The sequence below is a fragment of the Mustela nigripes genome, chromosome X (assembly GCF_022355385.1).
Source record: "Mustela nigripes isolate SB6536 chromosome X, MUSNIG.SB6536, whole genome shotgun sequence".
Lineage (NCBI taxonomy): Eukaryota > Metazoa > Chordata > Mammalia > Carnivora > Mustelidae > Mustela > Mustela nigripes.
Window position 1 is genome coordinate 8,228,605 of NC_081575.1, and position 26,723 is coordinate 8,255,327.

Sequence of the window (26,723 nt, forward strand, 5' to 3'; positions counted from 1 at the left end):
TATATTTAAATGCCTAGCATCTTTATGAATATTGAATATCTTATTATATATCATTGTTATTCATTGTTGATCAAAGTGCCATAAATTTACATACATCATGTTCTCAACTTTACAAAATTAAATACAGAACAAGAAAAATTCATTCTCTAAAATCTACTCCAGAATAAACTAACTATATTTCCTGTTAATACATTTAAAAATATCAGCATAGGAGGCTAAAAAGAAGTATGTGGTCAAATCATTTTTGTTTAATGTGTAAATAAGAAAAAGAAAACTTACTTTTTATTCTTCCAGTAAATTAAAAGGACTTTGATTGAATCCATTGGCAATGGTGCCATATAGAGAAGGATCAACCTAAAATTAAGAGAATAAGAAAAAATTCAAAGCACTGTAGATTAAAATGAAATTTGCTTTGACAGGGCATATAAAGTAATCAAAAGCATGAGCATTGTACTAATGAAAACTCATCAGGATTATACACTTTGATCTTCTACCACGCTAACAAGATGGAGCAAAAAAGGGAGCACACTGATACATATGGAAAAAGTATATATAAATGACCAAAACATGTACTTTAAAGCATTTAGCAAATGCAAACCCTGTGAAATTATCTGCCAGATTCTGTATCAAATTTACAAGTCAATATTAATTTAATTTATAGTTAAAGATAAGTGACTTTGTCTTAAAAATATTTAATCTCCAGGGGCACCTGGCTGGCTGAGTCAGTCAAGTATGTGACTCTTGACCTTGGGGTCATAAGCTAGAGCCCCACATTGGGCATAGAGTTTACTTTAAAAAGTGTTTTTAAAAATCTAATCTTTAACGTGTATGGGTCCAAAAAACTTTGGCCATTTCCTTGAAATAGTAAACATACACCTACTATAGGTTTCAGCAATTTCACTTCTGACTGTATGCCTAAGAGAACTGCAACATATATTCACACAGAAACTCACACATGAATGTTCACAGCAGCATAATTTAACATGACTCCAGAGTGGAAACAACTCAAATGCCCATCAAAAGATAAGTGGATACAATAGCCAAACTATGGAAAGAACCTAGATGTCCATCAACAAATGAATGGATAAAGAAGATGTGGTATAGGGGTGCCTGGGTGGCTCAGTGGGTTAAAGCTTCTGCCTTTGGCTCAGGTCATGATCCCAGGGTCCTGAGATCGAGCTGCACATCCCGCTCTCTGCTCGGCAGGGGGCTTGCTTCCCCCTCTCTCTCTGCCTGCCTCTCTGCCTACTTGTGATCTCTATCTGTCAAATGAATAAATAAAATCTTTAAAAAAAAAGAAAATGTGGTATACACACACACACACACACACACACACACACACACAGGAATACTATGCAGCCATCAAAAGAAATGAAATCTTGCCATTTGCGATGATGTGGATGGAACTAGAAGGTATCATGCTTAGCAAAATAAGTCAAAGAAAGACAACCATCATATGATCTCCCTGATATGAGGAAGTGGAGATGCAACGTGAGGGGTTTGGGGGGAGGAAAAGAATCAATGAAACAAGATGGGATCGGGAGGGAGACAAACCATAAGAGACTCTTAGTCTCACAAAACAAACTGAGGGTTGCTGGGGGGAGGGGTGCAGGGAGAGGGTGGTTGGGTTATTGACATTGGGGAGAGTACGTGCTATGGTGACTATTATGGATTGTGTAAGATTGATGAATCACAGACCTGTACCCCTGAGCTAAATAATACATTATATGTTAATAAAAAATTTAAAAAATTTTTAAAAATGATAAGTGGATAGATAAAATGTGGTATATCCATACAGCAGAGCAGTACTCTGCAGTAAGAATGGAATTACATACTGATGCACGCTACAATATGGATCAATCTTGAAAATACTTATTAGTGAAATAAGTGAGTCCAAAAGACCCACATCCTAAAACAAAACAAAACAAAACAAAGCAAAAAAACCCACATTTTCTGTGATTCCATTAACACAGTAGCAGTTAGTCTACTGGGAATGGCGAGATGGGATAACTGCTAAGAGGTATGGGCTTTCTTTTGGTGATGATGAAAATATTCTGGAATTAAATTTGGTAATGGTTGCACAACTCTGTAAAATACATTAAAAACCTCTGAGTTATATACTTTAAAATGGTGAGCTTATCCTCAGTAACAATAATTTAGCAGCCATTCATGGACAAAAGTGCCTTTATGGGAACCTGGGGATCCGTAGGAAGTTGTGAATCCCTGTTGAATTTCAAGACCAAGGAAAGCCATTTGAGAAGGCAGGCCCACCCCCAGGTGGCTGATGTGCTGATGTGGTCCTGGCTACAGATCCAGAACCAGCTCTATACCTGTTGTGGGTTCAGCCCCATTTGTCCTTGGTTCTGCCAACAGCACCATACACCAGGGAACCTATGAGGAGTCACCTCCATTGGTTTCTCAGGTGAAAGGCCCACAGACCTGGTCCTGGCCATGGACATTTAAGTGGCCTATGACTGAACTCCAGCCTGGGAGCCCTTGGAGGCAAGCCAGCCAAACCTGGTCTAACTGTAGGTGATGAAACAGCTCCGTAACTAGGCTCTGGCTCATCCCAGCAGCAGGCCATAAGGTGACCCAGGGTCCTGCAGGAGACAATCCTATCTGTGCCACCGGAGATCCTAACAGTGCCGTATACCCACCTTTAGCTCCTTCTAGAAGCAGTCTACAGACATCCAGTGGTGGTGTCCCTGCAGATCCTATTTTTAATGGCCCTATAACTAGGCCACGGCCTTTCCAGCCATAGTCTGCAAAAAAATACTCCCTGCCCAGGGACTCACCCAGCGACCCAGGAAAAGCACACCCAGGGACCTTGCAGGAGCCTCTCCCATCTATACAACTGGTAACGGGCTCACTGTCTGAGGACCCAACTGTGAACACTGAAGCTGACCATTGTCCTAGTACCACCCTACTGAACAAGATCCTATCCGCCATTCCATCTACCCAAAGAACAGACGGGTCTTTGCCTGCCAGAACCATTAACAATAAGCCAACCACGGAGTCCACTGTGGGCCCAACAACAGCCTTATGATCTGGCTCCAGCCCAGGAAAACTGTGATTCCAGAGGTAATACCATCTACTTGGGGGTGCAAGAGTAGAAGGCGTATACCTGCTATATACCTATACTATATATAGAGTAATCAAGATAATGTGGCATTGGGGTGCGTGGCTGTCTCAGACAGCTCAGTGTCTGCCTTTGGTTCAGGTCATGATCTCAGGGTCCTAGGATCAAGCCCCATGTTGGGCTCCTTGCTCAGTGGGGAGCCTGCTTGCTCCTCTGCGCCTCACCTGCTTAAGCTCTCACTCTCTCTCAAATAAATAAATTTTTTGAATCTTTTTAAAAAAGACAATGTGGCATTGGCAAAAGAATAGACAAATAGATCAATGGAATCAAATAGAGTCCAGAAATAGGCCCATATCAGTATAGTCTACTAACCCTTGACAAAGGAGAAAAAGCAACACAATGGAGCAAATATAGTCTTTTCAACAAATAGTGCAGAGATAACTGGACTTCCATGTGCAAAACATGAATCTAGACATAGAACTTATTCCCTTCATAAAACTTAACTCAGAATCGGTCACAGACTTAAATGTAGAACACAAAATTATAAAACTGCTACAGGATAACATAGAAGAAAACCTAAATGACTTTGGGCATGACAATGATTTTCAGATACAACATCAAAGGCACAATCCATGAAATAAGGAATTGATAAGCTAGACCTCACTAAAATTATAATTTTCTGCTGAGAAGAGGACACTGTCAACAGAAAATGAGAAGCTGGGGCACCTGGGTAGCTCAGTGGGTTAAGCCTTTGGCTCAGGTCATGATCTCAGGGTCCTGGGATGGAGCCCCGCATCGGGTTCTCTGCTCAGTAGGGAGCCTGCTTCCTCCTCTCTCTCTGCCTGCCTCTCTGCCTACTTGTGATCTCTCTGTCAAATAAATAAATAAAAATCTTTAAAAAAAGAAGATGACAAGCTAGAGACTGGGGAGAAAATATTTTCATAAGACATATCTGATAAAGAATATTATCTAAAATATACCAAGAACTCTTAAAACTCAATAAGAAAGCACACAACCCAACTTAAAAAGGGACCAATGCCCATAACAGGTGCCTCACTGAAAAAGATACACAAATGGCAAATAAGTACATGAAAACCTGTATCACATCATATATCATCATATGTCACCAGGGAAATGCAAATTTAAACCATGAGATACCACCATCTATATCCCTATTAAATGACTAAAACCTGGGACACTGACTACAGCAAATACTGACAAGGATGTGGAACCACAAGAATTCTCTTTCATTGTTGGTGGGAATGCAAAATGGCCCAGCCACTTTGGAAGACAGTTTGGCAGTTTCTTACAAAACTAGACATACATTTACCATTTGATCCAGCAATTCTGCTCCTTGGTGTTTACCCAAAGGAGCTGAAAATTTATGTCTGAATAAAAACCTACACACAGATATTTAAGTAGCTTTATTCATAACTGCCAAAACTTGGAAGCAACCAAGATGTCCTTCAGTAGGTGAATGGATAAACAATCTGTGGTCCATCCAGACAATGCATTATTATTAAGCAGTAAAAAGAAATAAGCTTATCAAGCCATGAAAAGGCAAGGTATCTTAAGTGCATATTACTATGTGAAAAAGCTACACACTGTGGGATTCCAAATATATGACATTCTGGAAAAGGTAAAACCGAGACCATAAAAAGATTAGAAGTTGCAATAGGTTGCAACCTTCAGTCTTTGAAGATTGTCAGGGTAGGATAGTCAATCTACTCTGAGTGATATTCTAATGGTAGATGTCATGTCATTATCAATCTGTCCTAACCCACAGAATGTGCAATGCCACAAGCGAAATCTAATGTCAGTTTCTTCTATGTTATCCTGACATAAAACTCTGGGGGATAACGATATGCCATTGTAAACCATTCAATTGTAATAAACGTACCACTCCAGTGAGGATGTTGATAATGGGAGAGGCAATGCATGTGTGGGGACAGAGGGTATATAGGAAATGTCCATACCTTCTGCTTCACTTTGTGGTGAACCTAAAACTCTTCTAAAAAATAAAATCTCAGCAGTGTCTGGGTGGCTCAGTGGGTTAAGCATCTGCCTTTGGCTCAGATCATGATCTCAGGGTCCTGGAATCGAGCCCTGTGTCGGGCTCCCTGCTCAGTGGGGCTCTGCTTCCCCGCCTCCCTCTGTGTGTGCTCTCTGTCACTATCTTTGTCTCTCTCTTTCAAATAAATAACATCTTTAAGAAAGATAAAAAGTCAAGTCCCTTAGCAAAACTAAGGGAAAACATAGCCATGGCAAATGGTATGCATCCTGACCATTCAAAATGTAACTGGGTGAGTACCAACACAACTGTTACTATATCCTTAAGGGTGCTGTGTTCTTGGCCTCATGAGAAAAAGACTCAAAAACAAGAATAAGAGGGAATTTCCTCATCATGATAAACAACAACAACAACATTGTATTAGTTTGCTAAGGCTGCCTTAACAAAATACTGTAAACTGAGTAGCTTAAACCACAGAAACTTGGTGTCTCCAGTTCTGGAGGCCAGAAGTCCAAGATCAAGGTGTTACAGAATTGGTTTTCTCTCTCTCTCTCTCTCTCTCTCGTTTTTGTTGTTTAGAAACCTTTTTATCATTAGAGCATTATACCTTTTTCAGAACAAGTATAATTTATAGAAATCGCACAAGGCAACTTTTTGTCACATATCAATAATTTGCAATGTTTTGTTCAATTGAAATGTTATTTCATTTGTATAAACCACCTCTGATTACAAAAAAGAATCAAAAACCTACACATACAACATATTAGTACATTTAAATAAGTGATGTGTAAGTAATTCAAAAATAAACGAATGCAAACTATAAGAAGTCAGAGTGATAAGTGCTCTGAAGAAAACCAAAGCAGAATAATGAGGATAGGAGCATCTATAGGGACCACTATTTTTCATGAGGTGGATAAAGACTCTCTGGTAAGATAATATTTGATAAGAGACCTCAATACACTGATAGTTTAATCTTTGCAAATATTCCGAGGAAAAGCATTCTGGATAAAAATAAATGTAATGCAAAATTTTTGGGAAAGGAAATCGGTAGGCAAGTTTGAGGAATAGGAAGGAAGCCACAGCAGCGGGAGTGAAATGAACAAGAGGGACAGTGGTAAGAGACCAGGTCAGAGAGGTCATCGGGGACCAGATACCATGACACCAGGAGAATGTACCATGAGATACTCTGAGAACACGGTCAGGACATCAGGGTTTGTTCTGAATGAGACAGGAAGCTGTTGGAGAATTGAAAGTAAAGATGTGGTGTGAGCTGTTTTATATTTTAAAAGGATTACTTTCTCTGTTCTGTGGGATGAGAATAGGAGAAAATGCTATTAGGTAGTTACCACACATCATACAGATAAGTGGTTATCTAGACAAGGATGTCACTGGTGTAGTTGGTGAGAAGTGGTCAGAATCCAGATTTATTCTGAATGTGTAGGTGGTAAATACGTCTGATTTATTATGAGGTGTGAGAGAATGAGAGAAACCAAGAATGACACCAATATTTTTCTGCCTAAGCACCTGAAAACATGGAGTTGGTATTTAATGAGTTAGAGAGGGCTGACAGAAGCAATTGGAAGCTTAGTTTTGGATACATGTTTGAGATCCCAATTAGACATCTATGTTGAGATGTGGACTAGACCTTTGTACATAAACATCTGGATTCAGGAGAGAACTCAGGTGACGGATGCACACATTGTGGAGACCTAAGTTTATAGATATAATTTCAAACATGGGAGTAAAACAACTTCAAGAAGGTGGGAAAAAGCAAATTGCATAAAACAGACCTAGCAAACCAGGTCTAGAGGTTATTTCTCCCAGTATACACAACTACCCTATGGCGAAAAACAAATGCATTCTTTCATTCCAAAGCTATCATGTAGTAAATTCCAGTAGGTGCATTATGCCTACTGTCATGATTCTGACCAAACAGAAACGGTACGAAAAATGGGATCAACCTGTTTCATTTGGAATCATCTTTTATAGGTTCCCTTTCCGTAGGGCTGACCTGTAGGCTTCATGGTGAACTATCAACCAGAGGAGCAAACTGTCACCAGTCAGCCAATAGACCTTTGCTTTGCTAGATGACCTGGTTATAATAATATTTAGATAGGACTTACTATCTTTCACACACTATTTTAATCACTTCATGCCAAGTAACTCAATCCCTCTATAGCCTAACTTTAGGATAGGTGCTACTTGGCTCAAATATATGAAGTTGCTGAACATAATATTTTAGAGATTTAAGAAGACCTGAGCATGGAAAGGCTAAGTTAAATACCTAGTACACACAAAACAGCCATTATACCAACACCTAGCTCCAGAGTTCATACACTTTTCCATTGTTCTTTTCATTGTTTGAACCTTGAAGTTCACTGTCCTGTGACCATCCTAACCTCCACATTCATTACAAACCTTTTCTCCTACCTTCAAGTTTCCTGAATAGAAGTAAATGTCACATTTTCAGGTCATGTTACTCAAGGGGAGCAAAATTTGCCACTACAGGGGGCACCTGGGTGGCTCACTGGGTTAAGCTTCTGCTTTCGGCTCAGGTCATGATCTCAGGGTCCTGGGATCAAGCCCTGCTTTGGGCTCTCTGCTCAGTGGGAAGCCTGTTTTCCCCTCTCTGTCTGCCTGTCTCTCTGCCTACTTGTGATCTCTCTCTGTCAAATAAATAGATAAAATCTTTAAAAAATTTACCACTACAAAACATTCCTCTTTGGCATAAAGATTATTTTAGGCTGGCTAATATATTTTTATTTTTGAAGTAGGCTCCACTCCCAGTGTAGAGTCCAGCATGAGATCAAGACCTGAGCTGAGAACAAGAGTTGGATGCTCAACTGACTGAGCCACTCAGGTGCCCAAGAGTGTTTTTTTTTTTTTTAAAGATTTATTTATTTACTTGACAGAGAGAAAGAGAGGGAAAGAGAGAAAGAACAGGGGGAGGAGTAGAGGGTGGAGACAAGCAGATGCCCTGCTGAGAACAGAGCCTGATGTAGGGCGCATTCCCAGGACCCTGAGATCATGACCTGAGCCAAAATCAAGAGTCAGACACTTAACCAACTGAGCCACTCAGGTACTCCCAGGCTGGTTATTTTTAAAAAGCAGACACAGGGGACACTCAGAAAACCAAGTAGAAGTTAACCTTTTGTAGAAGACGCGTGCATGTATAAGGGAAATCTCCATTTGCAAGGCTGTCTCCCTCTCTGCACTAGGAGGAAGAGGTTGACTGTAAATCTCTGGAAACTGTCATCAATGGAGAAGACAACTTAAATCTATTTGACAACTGTACCCTTGTTTATTGGGCTTTTTCTGATATCTTCTCATAACTGCTCCCTTTCATTTGTCTTTGGTTGGAGATGGTATTTAAGTGATGGCTTGAGCAAATTCAAGGATTTAGTCAGTTTTCCTGGGTCTCTCCCATGTATACAGGATATACACATGTTATTAAACTTTACTTTGTTTTTCCTGCATTAATCTGCCTTTTATTATCATGGGGGAGGGGTTCATTCAAGAACCTAGAAGGGTAGAAGGAAAATTATTTTTCTGCCTACACTACCAAGACAAATGCCAAGTATTTAGAAACACCTAAAATTTTGGAAAACTTCAGAGAAAAATCCTACATCTAAATCACTGCGAGAATTCTCCAGGGAAAATCTGGTTCCCTAAATTATGTGTCTCCTTGGTCATGGATGCCTTATTACTGTTTACTATATCAATTTTCAGACTGGAAATGTTTCTATTGGATTCATTTTCTACTCATAATTATGTTTGACTATTTTGTTTCTTGTAACATTTCAATTTCTTTTTTCTGTTGGCATTGAGCGAGATAACTCCAGCATTTAGAACAAAAACTATGTGTTCATTTTATTATCCTAGATTGATTCGGCAAATGTCTATTTATAGCTAGGTCATGTTTCAATCGCTTTAAAGCCATGCTTGTGTTTCAGGCTGTCTATCTCATCGAAACTTTTTTTAAAAGGCTTTCTATTTATTGCTCCTTTTGCCATTATTCCATAGAAAACAATGAACTTAAGGGAGCTGGCTGACAAGTCTAATCCACTCATTAAGTTCTATTACCTAGACAGACAGTGTAACTGATTATGGGAGATAACAATTTTAATGCTTCTTAACAACCTGGCAGCTTTCAAATACAGAAGCCAAGGGAGAAAGTTAACTGAAAAGTTAACTATATGTCAGAGGGAAAATAAAGAAAACAATAACTCACATTAATTCACTTTAGGAAGCACTTGAGCTCATATGACTATTACTGAAAGTGTCTCATTTTTAATAAAGCTACCATTTATTAATCATTTATTGGGTGACAGGTACTTTGTTAATGTCTTCTCATTTAATCTTAAAAATAACTCTGCTAGGTAGCTATTATCCTCCAGTTACAATGAAAATGAAAACAGTAATTTGAAAGGATATATACACCCCTACGTTTATTGCAACATTATTTACAATAGCTAAGATACGGAAGCAACTTCAGAGTCCATCAATAGAGGAATGGGTAAGGACGATGTGGTACACTTATACAATGGAATAGTATACAACCATAAAAAGTATGAGATCATGCCATTTTTGACAACGTGGTAGACCTCGAAGATACTAAGCTAAGTGAAATAAGTCAGACTAAGAATGTCAAATACCACAGGATTTCACTCACATATGAATCTTTTAAAAAATGAATAAACAAACAAAAAGCAGAATCAGACTTGTAAACACAGAGAACAAACTAATGGTTGCCAGAGGGGAGGTAGGTAGGAGATGGGCAAAATGGGTGAAAGACAGTGGGAGATAAAGGCTTCCTGTTATGGAATGAATAAGTCATGGGAATGAAAGGCACAGCATAAGGAGTATCATCAATGGTATTGTCATAGAGACATACAGAGACAGATGGAAGCTACGCTTGTGGTGAAATAGTATAATGTTTAAACTTGTGGAATCACTATGCTGTACGCCTGAAACTAATGTAACACTGTGTGTCAACTACACTTAAGTAAAAAATTAATTTAAAAAATGAGAAAAGTGAGGCTCAGAGAAGTTAACACTCTCAAGAGTACACAGCTAGGGGCACCTGGCTGGCCCAGTCGGTTATCTGACTCTTGATTTCAGCTCAGGTCATGATCTCAAGGCCAGGGGATCAAGCCCTATATCTGTATCTGCTCAACCGTCTCCCTCTGCTCCTCTCCTGGCTCTCTCTCTCTCTCTTGCTCTCTATCTCTCAGATAAATAAATAAATCTGAAAAAAAGAAAACCCAGCAAGAATACATAGCTAATTTTGGCTATTTTAACTGGTGTAAGGTGATATCTCAATGTGGTTTTAATTTGAATCTCCCTGACGGCTAGTGATGATGAACATTTTTTCATGTGTCTGATAGCCATTTGTATGTCTTCATTGGAGAAGTGTCTGTTCATATCTTCTTCCCATTTTTTGATATGATTGTCTGTTTTGTGTATGTTGAATTTGAGGAGTTCTTTATAGATCCTGGATATCAAACTATTGTCTGTACTGTCGTTTGCAAATATCTTCTCCCAGTCTGTGGGTTGCCTCTTTGTTTTCTTGACTGTTTCCTTTGCTGTGCAGAAGCTTTTGATTTTGATGAAGTCCCAAAAGTTCATCTTCGCTTTGGTTTCCTTTGCCTTTGGAGACATATCTTGAAAGAAGTTGCTGTGGCTGATATCGAAGAGGTTACTGCCTATGTTCTCCTCTAGGATTCTGATGGATTCCTGTCTCGCATTGAGGTCTTTTATCCATTTTGAATTTATCTTTGTGTACAGTATAAGAGAATGGTCAAGTTTCATTCTTCTACATATAGCTGCCCAGTTTTCCCAGCACCATTTATTGAAGAGACTTTTTTCCACTGTCTATTTTTTCCTGTTTTGTTGAAGATTATTTGCCCATTGAGTTGAAGGTGCATATCTGGGCTCTCCACTGGTCTATGTGTCTGTTTTTATGCCAGTACCATGCTGTCTTGGTGATCACAGCTTTGTAGTAAAGCTTGAAATCAGGTAGCGTGATGCCCTCAGTTTTATTTTTGTTTTTCAACATTTCCTTACCGATTCGGGGTCTCTTCTGATTCCATACAAATTTTTGGATTAACAACATGTGTTGGAGGGGATGTGGAGAAAGGGGAACCCTCTTACATTGTTGGTGGAAATGTAAGTTGGTGCAGCCTCTTTGGAGAACAGTGTGGAGACTCCTCAAGAAATTAAAAATAGAACTTCCCTATGACCCTGCAATTGCACTCCTGGGTATTTACCCCAAAGATACACATGTAGTGAAAAGAAGGGCCATCTGTACCCCAATGTTTATAGCAGCAATGGCCATGGTTGCCAAACTATGGAAAGAACCAAGATGCCCTTCAACGGATAAATGGATAAGGAAGATGTGGTCCATATACACTATGGAGTATGATGCCTCCATCAGAACGGATGAATACCCAACTTTTGTAGCAACATGGACAGGACTGGAAGAGATTGTGCTGAGTGAAATAAGTCAAGCAGAGAGAGTCAATTATCATATGGTTTCACTTATTTGTGGAGCATAACAAATAGCATGGAGGACATGGGGAGTTAGAGAGGAGAAGGGAGTTGGGGTAAATTGGAAGGGGAGGTGAACCATGAGAGACTATGGACTCTGAAAAACAATCTGAGGGTTTTGAAGTGGCGGGGGGTGGGAGGTTGGGGGAACCAGGTGGTGGGTATTAGAGAGGGCACGGATTGCATGGAGCACTGGGTGTGGTGCAAAAATAATGAATATTGTTATGCTGCAAATAAGTAAAAAATAAATTTATAAATACATAAATAATCTCTTAGAAAAAAAAAGAATACACAGCTAAATAAGAGGTGACAAGTTATCCTCACCTTTTTATGACTAATCAGATAATACCTCCTTGGTGAGGCCTTCACTACCACTCTATTTAAATTTGTGACCACTACCCCTCAGCACACCTTTTCCCTTCCACTGATTTATTTTTATCCATAGAACTTATTAGCATCAAAATTGCTATAATTTATTCATTTATTCCATTTGTTATCTGTCTCCCTTCTCTATAAGGTCAGGTCCAAAAGGTCAGAGATTTCTGTCAATTTTGTGAACTACCTAGCCCCAGCATCAAGTACAGCACCTGACTCACAGAAGGCTCTAAAATATTCATGAACCAGGAAGGAAATGAGGGGCAGTAAAAGTCAGTCTGTATATTTAATGACCATCTTCTTAGGCATATTGGATTTTAAACGTGGGGGGTGTGGTAGTTATTGCCCCGCACATTAGTATCTAAACATAAGGAATTATTTTCATTTTTCCATCCTCTGGACACTTCCTTTGCCTATTGAATCAGCTACCCTAACATGGTAAAAACAGTACTACTTCATAACCCTGGAGCAGAGAGCCTTCTTTCACAAACATGTTTTAGAGAATAAAGAGGGAAGAAAAATAGTGTCTGTTCCTTGACAACTACCAAAAAGTCCGAGAGAATGGGGACGCTCTGTCTTTCCTGGGATACATTTACAGGAATTATTTGATTTTTAGGCAAACGTAACAGAGGATCCCAGACAGAAACGTCCTACACATTGGTCTAACTGCAAGGTCGAAGTACACGCTTCCACAAAGCATAGGCTATTGGGTTAACATATTAGGAAAGACAAATAACATTTTCTCAATGACACACTTTTTATAAAGAGAATGAAATCCAGCAACTGAAATCAGGAGCCAAGCGAAGACGGAGTTCCTTTCTTGACCACCATGCTGCCCTCCTGCCATTACAAGGCTTTGCCCAAAGAACACTAAATGTTTGCATTGCACGTGGATCCAGGAGTGTGATACCGTGAACCAGACTTGGCTAACTTTCCTGACCGATAGCGGCCCATGAAAGAGCCTTCACCAATAAGTTCGCCAGAAATACATTTTGTCAGAAATAAATCAAAAGGGCAAAATACAATAATAAAAGGTCATAGTTAACACAACAGAAGATTTAGACTCAGAAGTCTTCCCTCTAAGGTGAGATAGTCAGGAAAAGACAAATCAAATACAAGCATGGGGTCATCCTTAGAACAGAAAATGAACTCATTTTTCTGACATAGAACGGAGAGGGTTAGGGGGCATTTCGGGGTGGGAAATAAGGAATCTGACAGTCCACATCCCTATCATTCAATCCCCTTTGGAAGTGGCTGAGGACATCATTTGGTGAAAAGCTAAGGAAGAACAGGTTTCTGGCTATTCCCTTCGCCTCTTTCCTCATGTGTAATAAGCAGTTGATGACTTTGCCACGCCTCAGTCCCAGGCTTTTTATGAGGCTCGAAGACCGCACTGCCTAAAGAATTTTGTTAACAGGTTAATTTGTATTTCACATGAAGGTAATGGATAGTCTATTCTCCAGGAGCAGCAGAGGAAATATTGAATGTCTCAAAAGAGTAATTCCTCATTCAACGACTGTAGACTCCAAATGCGGAGGCAGGCAGGTCCCAGGACCCTGCGTGACAGACACGCATGTCCAAGACAGGATCTGAGCCCTGCCCAGGCACCTTCATCACCCCATCTCTAGAAATTTGGGGGAGGATGAATACCCAATGAAGGGCTGGTGGCCACCACCTGCAGAGCAACTGTCCTGTCCCTGTGGGGACGGTTGGTTGTGCTACAGATGGGGGAGGGTATGCCTCAGCAGGCATGGCTAAGAGGCATGGAGTCCTTGCCCGCCACTCACCCAGAACTCGTCTCTCAGGTGTCATGAAAGCCGAATGGGGCTTAACAAACACGAAGAAGGTCTGGTAGGTGTGAAGTGCAAATAAAATAGCCACTAGCTATTTTTAGACTGAAGTTATATTTGAGAAAACACCAATCCCTCTTTTGTTTTTGCAAACAACCTGCTTCATCCGGCCAAGGTTGAAACCTGTGCTTAAGTCACGTAAGAACAACTAAAAAGGGGGCACCTGGGTGGCTCAGTGGGTTAAAGCCTTCGGCTCGGGTCATGGTCTCAGAGTCCTGGGATCGAGCCCCACGTTGGGCTCTCTGCTCAGTGGGGAGCCTGCCTCCTTTCCTCTCTATCTCTGCCTGCTTCTCTGCCTACTTGTGATCTCTGTCTGTCAAATAAATAAAAATCTTTAAAAAAAAAAAAAAAAAAAAAAAGAACAACTAAAAAGGAAAGAGATGCTTTTGTGCACCATTTCGAGTTCCTGAGGAAGGAAGGTGCAGTGTAGTGAGAAACTATTTTTTTTTTAAGATTTTATTTATTTATTTGACAGAGAGAGATCACAAGCAGGCAGAGAGGCAGGCAGAGAGGAGGAAGCAGGCTCCCTGCTGAGTAGAGAGCCCGATGTGGGACTCGATCCCAGGACTCCGAGATCATGACCTGAGCCGAAGGCAGCGGCTTAACCCACTGAGCCACCCAGGCGCCCCTTAGAGAGAGCAATCATAGGTTAAAATAGGTTCCCAAGTCTACTTTTTTACTTTCTTTCTCCCGATGTTTTTTTTTTTTTTTTCTCCCGATGTTTTTAGAGAAGACTATTGAGGGCATCTGGAAGATTCACTACACACTTTGCAGCACAGTTGTTGGGGTCTAATGTGTTAGTCCATTTCATAAATTCTCCAGACTCTGCTCTAAGATGCATCTCAGCATTATTCTCAGGACTTTTTACTTGTGTTTTCCTTTGGACTTATAGTTTCTTGAGGTCAAGGCTCATATAGACTAAGTGCTTGATGAATCAAATAAAACTGAGAGACAAGCCATTAGATTAACCAGAAGTAAAGGAAAACCAGAAAGTAGTGTCAAGCCTGGATCAGTTCATGACCAAGGGAAGGAGTGAAATGGATTCATATAAAGGGATCCTACATGGAAACAAACAAACAAACAAATAAACAAAAAAAGAGAAGTCATTGTTTAGCGGTACTTAGTACAAAAGCAGGCACAATTCCTCCTCTTATTGGGTAACCAGTACAGAGTATAAGACAGGCATTTACACGGCCCCTTAAAATAATGATTCTTCTATTAAAGACTAAGAAGAAATTTGTGGGGCTGTATGAATTTTAAGCAGAAGGACTTGGCCCAGTCACAAGAATGAGAGGGATGTCTTCGCAGAGAAATTTTTTTCAGCAGAAAATTGGCAGAGTTGAGTTGTAGCCGACCAGTTGATGAGACCCATAAGACAGGGGATGAGGAACCAAGGAACGTTTCCCCAAAACTTAAAATCGTGGTGTGGGAAAGCACGAGAGGGCTGCAAACAAAACTCTGAAGATACCCCTGAGAAGCAGACTGATCGACAAGGAAGTCATGGTGCGAGCTTGAAGGGCACACAGTCCCTGGCAAGCTGTTTCCCTGCTCTTATCGGCACAACGAAGGGGCAGCCTGTTGGCCAAGAGTGTGGATTCCAGACTCACCATGAGCCGTGAGACCTTGCAGAAGTCACTTAACCCTTCCTCCTCCGTTGCTGTGCACATGACATACGTTACTACCTCACGAGCACGTAGAACAGTGCCTGGAACATTCTAAATGCTGAGGAAAGGTTAGCTGTTGCTATTTTTGCTACCATTGTTATCTTCTATGTTAAAAGCCAAAGATTACATTAGGATTAAGTTAGTGATAGCGTTAAAAAGCACTTACAAATTTGTCCACAGCAAACTGTCTGGCGTGTTGCTTGTATGTACAAGGAAGGAGCTTCAGTGTGCAGAGATCCTAGTGCCATGAGATGCAAAAGAAAACTTCCCGGTAGAGACAGAGAGCTGAGTGGTGATTGCCAGGGACTTGGGGACAGGGAAATGTCCGAAGTGCCAAGTACTACGGTAAGAAGTACTTCCCCAGCAACAGATAAAGTGAGAGCAAATGGGGGCGCCTGGGGGCTCAGTGGGTTAAGCCTCTGCCTTCGGCTCAGGTCGTGATCCCAGGGTCCTGGGATGGAGCCCCACATTGGGCTCTCTGCTCAGCAGGGAGCCTGCTTCCTCTACTCTCTCTGCCTGCCTCTCTGCCTACCTGTGATCTCTGCCTGTCAAATAAATAAATAAAATCTTTAAAAAAAAGTGAGAGCAAATGAAAGAAAACATAGGCTGAGTAGCTTGGGGGTTCTCTGGAGATGTGGGAAAATGTTTGAGAGGGGGGTATGCGTGGTTCAGTCATTAAGCGTCTGCCTTTGGCTCAGGTCATGATCCCAGGGTCCTGGAATTGAGCCCCGCATCGAGCTCCCTGCTTGGCGGAAAGCCTGCTTCTCCCTCTCCCACACCCCTGCTTGTGTCCCTTTTCCTGCTGTGTCTCTCTCTGTCAAATCAATAAAAAAATCTTAAAAAAAAAAAAAAAAGAAAGAAAGGCGTTTGAGAATCTATGTGCATCTTTGGAAGTAGGATAAAAGGACAGATCTCCCGAGAAGGGAGTCAATGACATCCTAGAGGCAAGTTTCAGGAGACCTGACAGTGCTCACCCTTCTTCTCCAACCAAGAAATCCACATGTCCCTAGCAGGTCGCAGGACACAATCAACCAGTTTTTCGCACTTTTAAAGAAAACTGAATGTACGAGACATGGGAGGTTAGTTGATTTAAAGGCCCAGTGAAGGACTGAGTCACTGAACCTGGTGACCCAAACCCCACATCCTGTCCAGGCAGAGGGCGTTGGAATGTTTTGGGATGTGCTTTACCTATAAGAAAGATCCAGAAAAGGGAAGTTGAAGATAACACACATTGCCCAAGGTGCTAGGAGTAAAATAACGGAGCAGATGCTTTACCTTGTCAAGTGGACCACACGAATAAGAAGCCTCATGGAGGGTGTTCTTCCGAGTTTCCCTGAAGCACCCATAAGGCAAAGTTTTAAATTAATGCCGGACACAGAAAGCACATGTAGCTGATCACCAGAACAATGGCAAATAAGAATTTTCCTCCTTCCTTTATTTCTTCTTGCTTCTTGTACTCCAGCCACAGAAAAGTCAGAAATATGGTTGGCAAGACGGAAGAAAAAGAATAGAAGCTGGAGATGGAAAAAGCCCCCAAAAAGCTACCGCTCCTGCTTGCCCCAACTTCAGGCTTCCTTTTGCGGCATGGCAGAATTTGGGGGAGGGTAAAAGTCTGACTGAAAAGATAACTCAAGGGGTGCCTGGGTGGCTCAGTGGGTTAAGCCTCTGCCTTCGGCTCAGGTCATGATCCCAGGGTCCTGGGATCGAGCCCCACATCGGGCTCTCTTCTTGGCAGGGAGCCTGCTTCCCTTCCTCTCTCTCTGTCTGCCTCTCTGCCTACTTGTGATCTCTGTCTGTCAAATAAATAAATAAATAATCTTTAAAATAAATAAATAAATAAAAATAAAAGATGATTCAAGAAATAGCAATTATATCTGGCAGGCCATTGTCATTTATTTGTTTTAGAGAGAGGGAGAGAGTGTGCAAGCGAGCATAAGCGGGAAGGGGAGAGAGAATCTCAAGCAGACTCCAGGCTGAGCGTGGAGCCCAAACTGGGGCTCGACCTCATGACACTGAGATCATAACCTGAGCTGAAACCAAGAGTCAGATGCTACCCAGGTGCCGCAGGGCAGGACATTGTAATTCTTAAACTGAGAGTGGTTCTGCTCATTTGGTTTGGTTTTAGTTGAAGTGATCAAGGGACTGTATTAGGTAGGAATGACCAGAAAAAGTCTGCCTGAATTGTAATCCGTGGCAAGGGAAGCACCAAGACCAGATAAAAAACTTAGAAGAACAGTGGGAAGAACAAAATAGTTCCTTTCTAAGCACGTCCTATGAGTTTTGTTTTCTTATTATAATAGCTACACATACATTCTATATACTAGTTTGGGGAGGATGGTTACTAAAATATTAAGAAATACAGGTAATCATAAAAGCTAACCAGATGGTCTACTGGCAGAAAATTCAACCCAATTTTTAGAAATGAGTACAAATATGTGAAGGTCTGGTAATGAAAACATTTTTAAACAACATTGAAGTTGCCCTCACTGCAATGAACAACTTAGGGGAGACATTTCTATGAAGTGACTATGTCAAGGTATTCCAGAATTATCTGAATATTTTCCTTATATTCTTTAACCTGTTTTTCATAATGTACATTTTCTCCGAAGACTCATTATCCCGAACCTCAATTCTGTAACCAGCTGAGGAAAGAGAAAATGAGAGTAGCAAAATTATACTCATCTGTGTACAACCAAACACCAGCTTCCTTGAACAGAGCTAAATGTTCGAGCACTTGTAGACTCAGCATTCTTTTTTTTTTTTTAATCATTTCAGGTACTTTATTTTTTATTTTTTTAATTAAATTGATTTATTTATTTTCAGAAAAGCAGTATTCATTATTTTTTCACCACACCCAGTGCTCCATGCAATCCGTGCCCTCTATAATACCCACCACCTGGTTTCCCCAACCTCCCACCCCCCCACCACTTAAAACCCCTCAGATTGTTTTTCAGAGTCCATAGTCTCTCATGGTTCACCTCCCCTTCCAATTTACCCCAACTCCCTTCTCCTCTCTAACTCCCCATGTCCTCCATGCTATTTGTTATGCTCCGCATTCTTAACTCCTTTTGGAAAACTGGAATTTGGTGCAAACAAATGCAAAGTTTATAATGGGGCAAAAGCAACATAGTTTAGGGGAAGCTCCCTGTGAACAGGAAACGTTGGAATGAGTCCTGCTTTTGGGATATAGAGAAGAAATTAGGCCTAGATCAAAGCATTGAAAGAGGATATACACAGAAGTCTTCCAAAGTTTTTAATACAGCAGTTAAACTATCATTTATAATATAAGGGGCATTACCTAAAGCCCCTTAGACAAAGATTCCTGTGACAAATTTCTCTCAGAAATGAAAACTAAAAGTAAGCCCATTCAGGAAAAAAAAAAAAAATTAACATTATTTCTCCTAGTAACAATTACAGAGTTCTGGAACCTATTTCATTTCCAAATTGGCCCTGGTCTCTAAAAAGCATGATTTCCTCATTCAGGGCCTTGTTTTTATCCTCTCTTCTCACTACTTTTTGGTTTCTGTCTCTCTCCTTGTATTGTGTATTTCTGATTGTACTCTGTATTATCATGCTATCTGATATCATCTATCATCTGAAGTCCCAATTTGGAAATAGGCAAGACATGCATACATCAACCAACAAAGGAGGAAATGGTCACTTTAGGTGTGATCTGGGGAACACAGAATAATCGATTTAGTGTGTAAAAATATATTAGGAAGACTTCCGTAGAATTCTCACTGGCTCCGAACATCTCATTGGCCTGCTGTCATCCATTTTCTAATTCCTCTTTAAAGAACTATTCCTTTGGAATATCAGATTAGCCAACAGTGCTCTGTTGTTCATTTACAAAGCATTACTTTTGTTAAACATATATAAAAACTGAGGCCTCAAAAGATGAGGAATGTGTCTGGCGACCCTAGCATCAGCCCACAGGAGCCTCCCGCACCCAGCCCAGCACTGCATCCCAGCCAAAGCAACACTGGATATTCACATACAGAAGAATGAAAAGTGGACCCTGGCTTGCATCACTCACAAAAATTCATAGTAAATTAGTACATATACTAAAGACTGAAATGTGACCTGAAAGTATAAAACTAGAAGAAAAGAACAGAAAAGCTCTTTGACATTGGTCTTGGCAAAGATTTTTTGGACACACCAAAACAATCAACAAAATGAAAATCTACAGAATAGGATAAAATATTTTCAACTCATGTATCTGATAATGGGTTAATATCAAGATTTACATGGAATTCATATTGCTCAATACTAAAAGACAAGTAATCTGATTTAAAATTAGGCAGAGGAACTGAATAGACATTTTTCCAAACAAGGCATACAAACGGCTAATAAAAACATGAAAAGGTGCTCAACATCATTAATCATCAGGGAAACATAAATCCAAAACACAGTGAGAGATGACCTCAACTTGTTAAAAGGGCTATCATCAAAAAACAAAAGATAACCAGTGTTGGCCAAGATGTACAGAAAAGAAACCCCTGTGCAGTTGGTGGGAATGCAGATTGATAAAGCCACAGTGGAAATGAATATGAGGATTCCTAAAAAAATAAAAATAGAACCATCATATCATCCATTAATCTCCCTTTTGAGTATATATACATAGGAAATGAAATAAGTATCTCTACACTTATTTTTTTTCTTATGAATATAGTATTTGTCTTCCCTCTGTCAAACCCCGAGCCAGCCACTTTCCCTAGGCTGCCTGAGGAGGTATAGGAAAAGGAACATACAGGGCACAAGAAACACAGGAGAAAGACATATGGGAGGTGGAGACGGCTCCCTCCCATGGCAAAGAGGATGTACAAGGCCACCAGTAGCCATAAGAGCCCCATGGCGTCGGAGGAGGCAAAGCCCAGAATGGCGTAAAAGAAGAGCTGTTGCTTCAGAGAGGAGTTCCTGGTATAATCAAAAATGAGGCTCCCAAACACGGTCCCAATTCCAGCCTCAGAGCCAGCCACCCGTGATTGAGCCTCAGCCTCAAGGAACATGGCTGCTACTTCAATGGCCCATGAAACGGCGCTGATCAGAACCTGTGGTAGGAATAAGTGACGTCAGGGGATGTGGGGCTGCCAAACTGTTGAGGCTCGCACCTGTCAGTGTCTTGGGTGGTTTTAGCAGACTGCAGTGATTGGCTTAACAGCTGACAGGTGCTCCTAGCCAAAAAGGGGGTGGAGACAATTGCACAGGTGTACAGTTTCAGGGGACGAGGGGCTGTGGAGACCTGCCCCCAGGACAAAGAGACAGAGAGTGAGATATCTGCACTTCCATGTTCATCGCAGCATTGTTCACAATAGCCAAGACTGGAAAACAACCTAAGTGTCTGTTGACAGATGAATGGATAAAGGTGCAATATATAGAGGAGGGAAATCCCACCATTTGCAACAACATGGATGAGTCCTGAGTGCCCTATGCTGAGTGAAGTAAGTCTGGCAGAGAAAGACAAACACTGTATGATCTCACTCATATGTGGAATCCTAAAAAGTTGGACTCAGAGTAAATTGGTGGTTGCTAGGAGTTGGTGGGTGAGGGAAATGGGGAACTGTTAATGAACGTCTGGGTGGCTCAGTTGGTTAAGCGCCCATCTCTTGATTTCAGCTCAAGGATCTCCGGGTCTTGAGATCGAGCCCCACATCAGGCTCCACATTCAGCTCAGAGGCTGCTTGAGGTTCTCTCTCTCCCTCTACTCCTCCCCCAATTTGTGCTAAATAAATAATTAAATAAAATCTTTCTTTTTAGATGGGGAAATGTTGATTCAAAGTATACAAACATTCAGTTGTAAGATAAATAAGTTCTAAAAATCTAATGTACAGCATGGTGACTATAGTTAATGATACTATATTGTACACTTGAAATTTGCTAAGAGAACAGATCTTAAATATTCTCAACACAAAAATAAAATGGTAACTACATGAGGTGATGGATGTGTTAAACAACCTTGTAGTAATTTCACAATATATATATACACACAGACACAAACACATATATACACACACATATGTCAAATCATCCCACTGCACACCTTAAGATTCCACAATGTTATTTGTAAAATATATATCAATAAAGTTGGAAATCCAAAGTTTATGTCTTGGTGCAAGAAGAAAAAAAACCATTTAGATTCATAAATTTTAAATATAAAAGATAAAGTCTTTTACATTTCCAACTAAAATGAAAAATAAAAAATAAAACTGAGGAATAGACTTCATGGCAAAATAATGTCTTATTCAAACTGGCAGCCAATCAAGCTATTTGCCAAGGATGAGTACCATATTTCATTTATTTTGTGTATGTACATACATGCTTATGAATAGAGGCATTATTAAAATCTAACAAAACCCACTATTCTGTAATTATTGAAAAATTTTGGTTGTTCTGGACAACAATGTAGCCTTTCAGCTAACCAAGCTATAATCTGTTAATTCGGTGGTATTCCAATTGTTGGAATGTAATCAACAATCCTAGCCACAGTATTAAAGACAAAGCTTTAAAGATTTTTTTTTATTATTTATTTGTCAGAGAGAGAGAGAGAGAGAGAGAGAGCATGTGCACAAAGGCAGGGGAAGCAGCAGGTAGAGCAGGTAGAGAGAGAAGCAGACTCCCCACTGAGCAAGGAGCTCAATGCAGGACTCTATCCTAAGACTCTAGGACCATGACCTGAGCCAAAGGCAGATACTTAACAACTGAGCCACCCAGGTGTCCCAAAGGCAAAGCTTTAAATGCAATGAATAACCTAAATGTGAATTTTAAAAATCAGAGTAAGTTAAAGATATTCATCAAGTCTATGAGAATTTCTTCTGTGGTTCCCTTAATTCCACTATGCAACTGGTTGGGCCAGATTGTTAACAAACATGACTATTACCAATGACCACATACTTAACATTTATACTACATACCTTTTCAATGTGTTACTTGTGGGAAATGGAAATACCAAAGTTCAAGTTTTGAAACTGCTTTTGAATTTGTCTGGAAATTGAGCCAAAGCAGGAGGACTACTTAGTACCTAAGGATTCATTATTCCTTTCCCTTTATAATAGCCACCGAGCAAAGAAGATTCTTCTTTGAGTACTTTTTAAAAATATTTATTTATTTTATTTATTTTAGAGAGGGGTTGAAGGAGAGGGAGAGAAAGTCTCAAGCAGAATCCCCATTGAGTGTGGAGCCCGACTCAGGGTTCAATTACCACCCTGAGATCACGACCCAAGCTCAAACCAAAGTTAGAAACTTGACCACGGGTGCCAGCCAGGCACCCCTCTTCTTTGAGTACTTCTATCAGAATGTAAGTAACTGCCTCAACACCAAAGGCCATTTAGCTTCTCAACTTACTTTCACTAAAGTTTCATTGTTCTTTCTCTTCCATGGAGAAGAACATGCTCAGAAACTAAAAGCTTTAAAAAAAGAAAAGAAAAGAAGTGGTGGCTGTATGGCTCAGTCAGCTGAGTGTCCAACTCTTGATTTCCGCTCAGGTCATGATCTTGGGGTTTTAAGATCAAGCCCCATGCTGGGCTCCACACTCAGCCCTAAGTCAGCATGTCCCTCTCACTCCCCTTGGCTTGTTCTCTCTCTCTCTCCAAGTAAAAAAAAAAAAATATATAGTCTTAAAAAAAAGAAAAGAAGAGCTTTAGTTTATCATTATGGTGTGGACATAGAGTAAAAAGATGTAACATTAACAAAATTTTGATTAGTCATGTGTGTCCAAAAAGTAACGCAGTCTGCAAGTTGTACATTATAAATTTCTCACTTTCCATCTTTCTTGTAAAGGAATTCTTTGAGCAGCTGAATTTATACAGTAAATGTCATGTCTCATCAATACAGCTAAAAATTGCTGTGGTCCTCAAGATTATTTTGGACCATTGTATTGATACCAAATGAATATTGGAACTTATACTGAAAACATTTATTTATTTTGCTGTCTACATTGAGATATTTTGGTTATTTCCTCTACATGAAGTGACAGTGACCTTTGTACACATAAGCTACACTTTCACCATTTGAAGTGATCCAAGACCACATTAGCATGTCATGAATTCATTGGTTTAGAACTGTCATGGGAATGGCACCATTCTTCTAGTACTGATGAGATCATGGGTGCTCAGTTTCAACTGCCAACCCAGCCAGAGAACATTAAAAAATCCAATCATCTGTACTTCTAGTCAATGAAAATGTAAACTTTAGAAGGCGCTCCAGAGTACTCACGCACTGCCATACAACGAGCAAGTACAGAAAGATATTATGAATAAAATACTGGGTTTCATCCAAATGTCCATTGATAGACAATTGAGTCAGTCAATTATCCAGTCTTTGAAATGATGAAGAAGATGATGATGAAGATGTGGGGAATATCCATTTGCAACAACATGGATGGAACCAGAGTATATTACACTAGGTGAAATAAGTCAGTCAGAGAAAGACAAATACCATATGATTTCACTCATACGTGGAATTTAAGAAACAAAACAAATGAACATAGGGAAAGGGAAGGAAAAACAAAATAAGATACAAACAGAGAGAGGCAAACCACGAGAGACTCTTAACTATAAGGAACAAACTGAGGATTCCTGGAGGGGAGGTGGGTGGGGGGGAAGGGGTCATTAATTGGATGAAGCGCATTAAGGAGGGTGCGCATGTAATGAATACTTGGTGTTATATGCAAATGGTGAGTCACTAAATTCTACCATGAAACTAATAATAAAATAAAATAAAGTAAAATAAAATGAAATATAAAATAAAATGTTAACCGTAGGAGAAAAAAGGAAAAAAAGATGAAGAAAGTCTTTATGTGGTAATGTGGAAAAATATCCATGAAATATTATTTTTAAACACACTCTGTAGAAGAATATGCCTAATGTGACCCTATGTATATTTTTAAATGAAAAATACTTAAATGCTTATAAATACATTGACATTTCTGGAATGATACACACACTACAGTAGGACTGGAGAGTGGAAAAATGACTTTTCTATGTATACCCTATTCTACAGTTTGAATTTGTACTATGAGAATATATTTTATAACTTTTTAGTAAAAACAATTTTTTTAAAACTCACATTTCTAAACTCATTTAGATAATAAATGGCAGAGTCGGTAGATGAGTCTGTGCCTTCAGATCCACATACACTGATCTTTCCACTGTTACATGGTAAGTAAACGAAACACTATCAGGGAGTAGAATGACCTTGCCAGTTGACTTCCACTCTGGGAGTGTTGTAATGCTCAATTTCAGTTTTCAAAAGAATGGGAACTAAATTTTCAAATTCTCCAAGCAAGGCTTAACTCCTTATATGTCAAGGTCCATGTTTTTAAAGCTTAGAAATGTTTACAAAGTGAAGTTATTTTTCTATTATTTATACGTTTTCAGCATCAATTCCAAGGACTCTTGATTTTCTTCACCAGTACTTTACCCGAACGTTGGTGTGCCTATGAAACCCCCTTTGCTTCCATCCATTCAGCTTTATTTCTAATTGAGAGGATTCAAAAAGCTGTAAAAATATGATCCTTGGCAGGATTCTGCTCCAACAAGAAATCCTCTGAGTACTCTTCTCAACCAAACAATACTCACCCACTGGAGCAGGAAGACTATTCAGTAAGATGGCTGGGGAGAGTCCATTCAGCATTTAATTCCTAGCATGAAAGAATGATGAATGTGCGTGGCCATGCTGTGTTTGCGATCATCTCCACAACTCGCTGCCCCTGCCTGTGAAATAAAAAGAAGTTTGGCTCAAACCAGTGGATGTTACCAAGTTTCCCTTTCCACACCTTATCATCTTAAACAGCAGTTGACTCTTTGATGTTTGTAAGAGAAGAGAAGAACAAAGCATAGGAAACTGTTGAAATTACTTTCAGGCTGTGTTTTGTTTTTTCCTTTATTTGCTTTCTGTCCCTCTTCCAAGGATGGTGTTGCTTCCTAATGTGAAATCTAGAGAGATCATCACACCTAAACAGTAACTGTCAGCCAGTAGCATTCAAAAGAGTGGGCTCATTTCATATCTGTGGAGTGTATCTTTAACTCTGAGTAGGAATGAGTAAATTATAGGATTTTTTTCTCCATTTTAGCAGGGAGAGGGAATAATTAGTTTGCTTTTATGAAATAAATTGCTTGTGTTTATAAAATAAAAACTTCAATACATAATAGTGAAATGCTATAAAATTAGCTCCATTTCTATGCATTCTGAATGTTTTCATTTTCAATGGATCTCATTTTTTCCTATTAAGAAATATTGTTGTACATGGGGATTTATTACATAATTATGATTTTCTGAGAAAATGTTGCTGCAATGAGATCATTCCAACCTTTGTTTCTCCTTCAGCTGTAAGATTTTGTCTTATTGTCCTCTTGATTAAGAAATCAGCAGGTTACCCCAATCAAACATTTATTATAGTCTATTCAAATCCATTCATACATATCACAATTTTCTCCGCTAATATCTCAGTTAAGGAAATATATAGAAAACAACTGTTGCCTTAAGATGCTGTCATCCACCACGTTGCTGGAAACATCCAAATATGCTCCATTAGACAGGGTTCCTTTAATCATGATGGATCCCGTGGCACCCACTTACCATGTTCTTAAACCATTCCTTCTTTCATTCCCAAAATCCAAAGGTCTCTAAACGTTTAGCATTTCTCAGAAACACGGTGTACTCGTGAGATTATTTCTGTCTCTATGTCCTCTCCACACAGTACTAACAAAGTAGAAATACAATATGCCTAAACATTCAGGCATGATAGCAAGAATATTCTTGGAGCCATAGTCAGTAAATTCAACTAATTCCATTCCCGTTATTTCTTTTTTAAAAAGATTTGTTTACTTATCTTATAGAGCAAGTGAGCGAGGGGGTGAGGGGTAGAAGGAGAGAGAGAATCCTGAAGTAGACTTCTCACTGAGCATGGAGCCAAGGCAGGGCTCGATCCCAAGACCCTGAGATCATGACCTGAGCCGAAATCAAGAGTCAGCTGCTTAACAGACTAAGCCACCCAGTTGCCCTACCATTCCCATTATTTCAATGACGTCTCCCTGCAAAATGCTGAAGGCCTGAATAGAAACCCCCAACATTAGACATGAAAATACATCTTTAAAGAATACTCAAGTCAAAACTGAGGACACTTTCCTTCAGTTCCGGCTCCAACTTTTGCATCATTTACCCTTCCTCTTCTTTTATCATTCTTTTTTTTTTTTTTT

At 39.9% G+C, this 26,723-nt stretch overlaps 1 pseudogene; it reads right to left on the reverse strand.

Moving 5' to 3' along the window:
• Nucleotides 1-282: 282 nt before the first annotated feature.
• On the reverse strand, nt 283-26,318 carry LOC132007694 (ATP synthase F(0) complex subunit C2, mitochondrial-like; annotated as a pseudogene).
• Between the last annotated feature and the right edge of the window lie 405 nt (nt 26,319-26,723).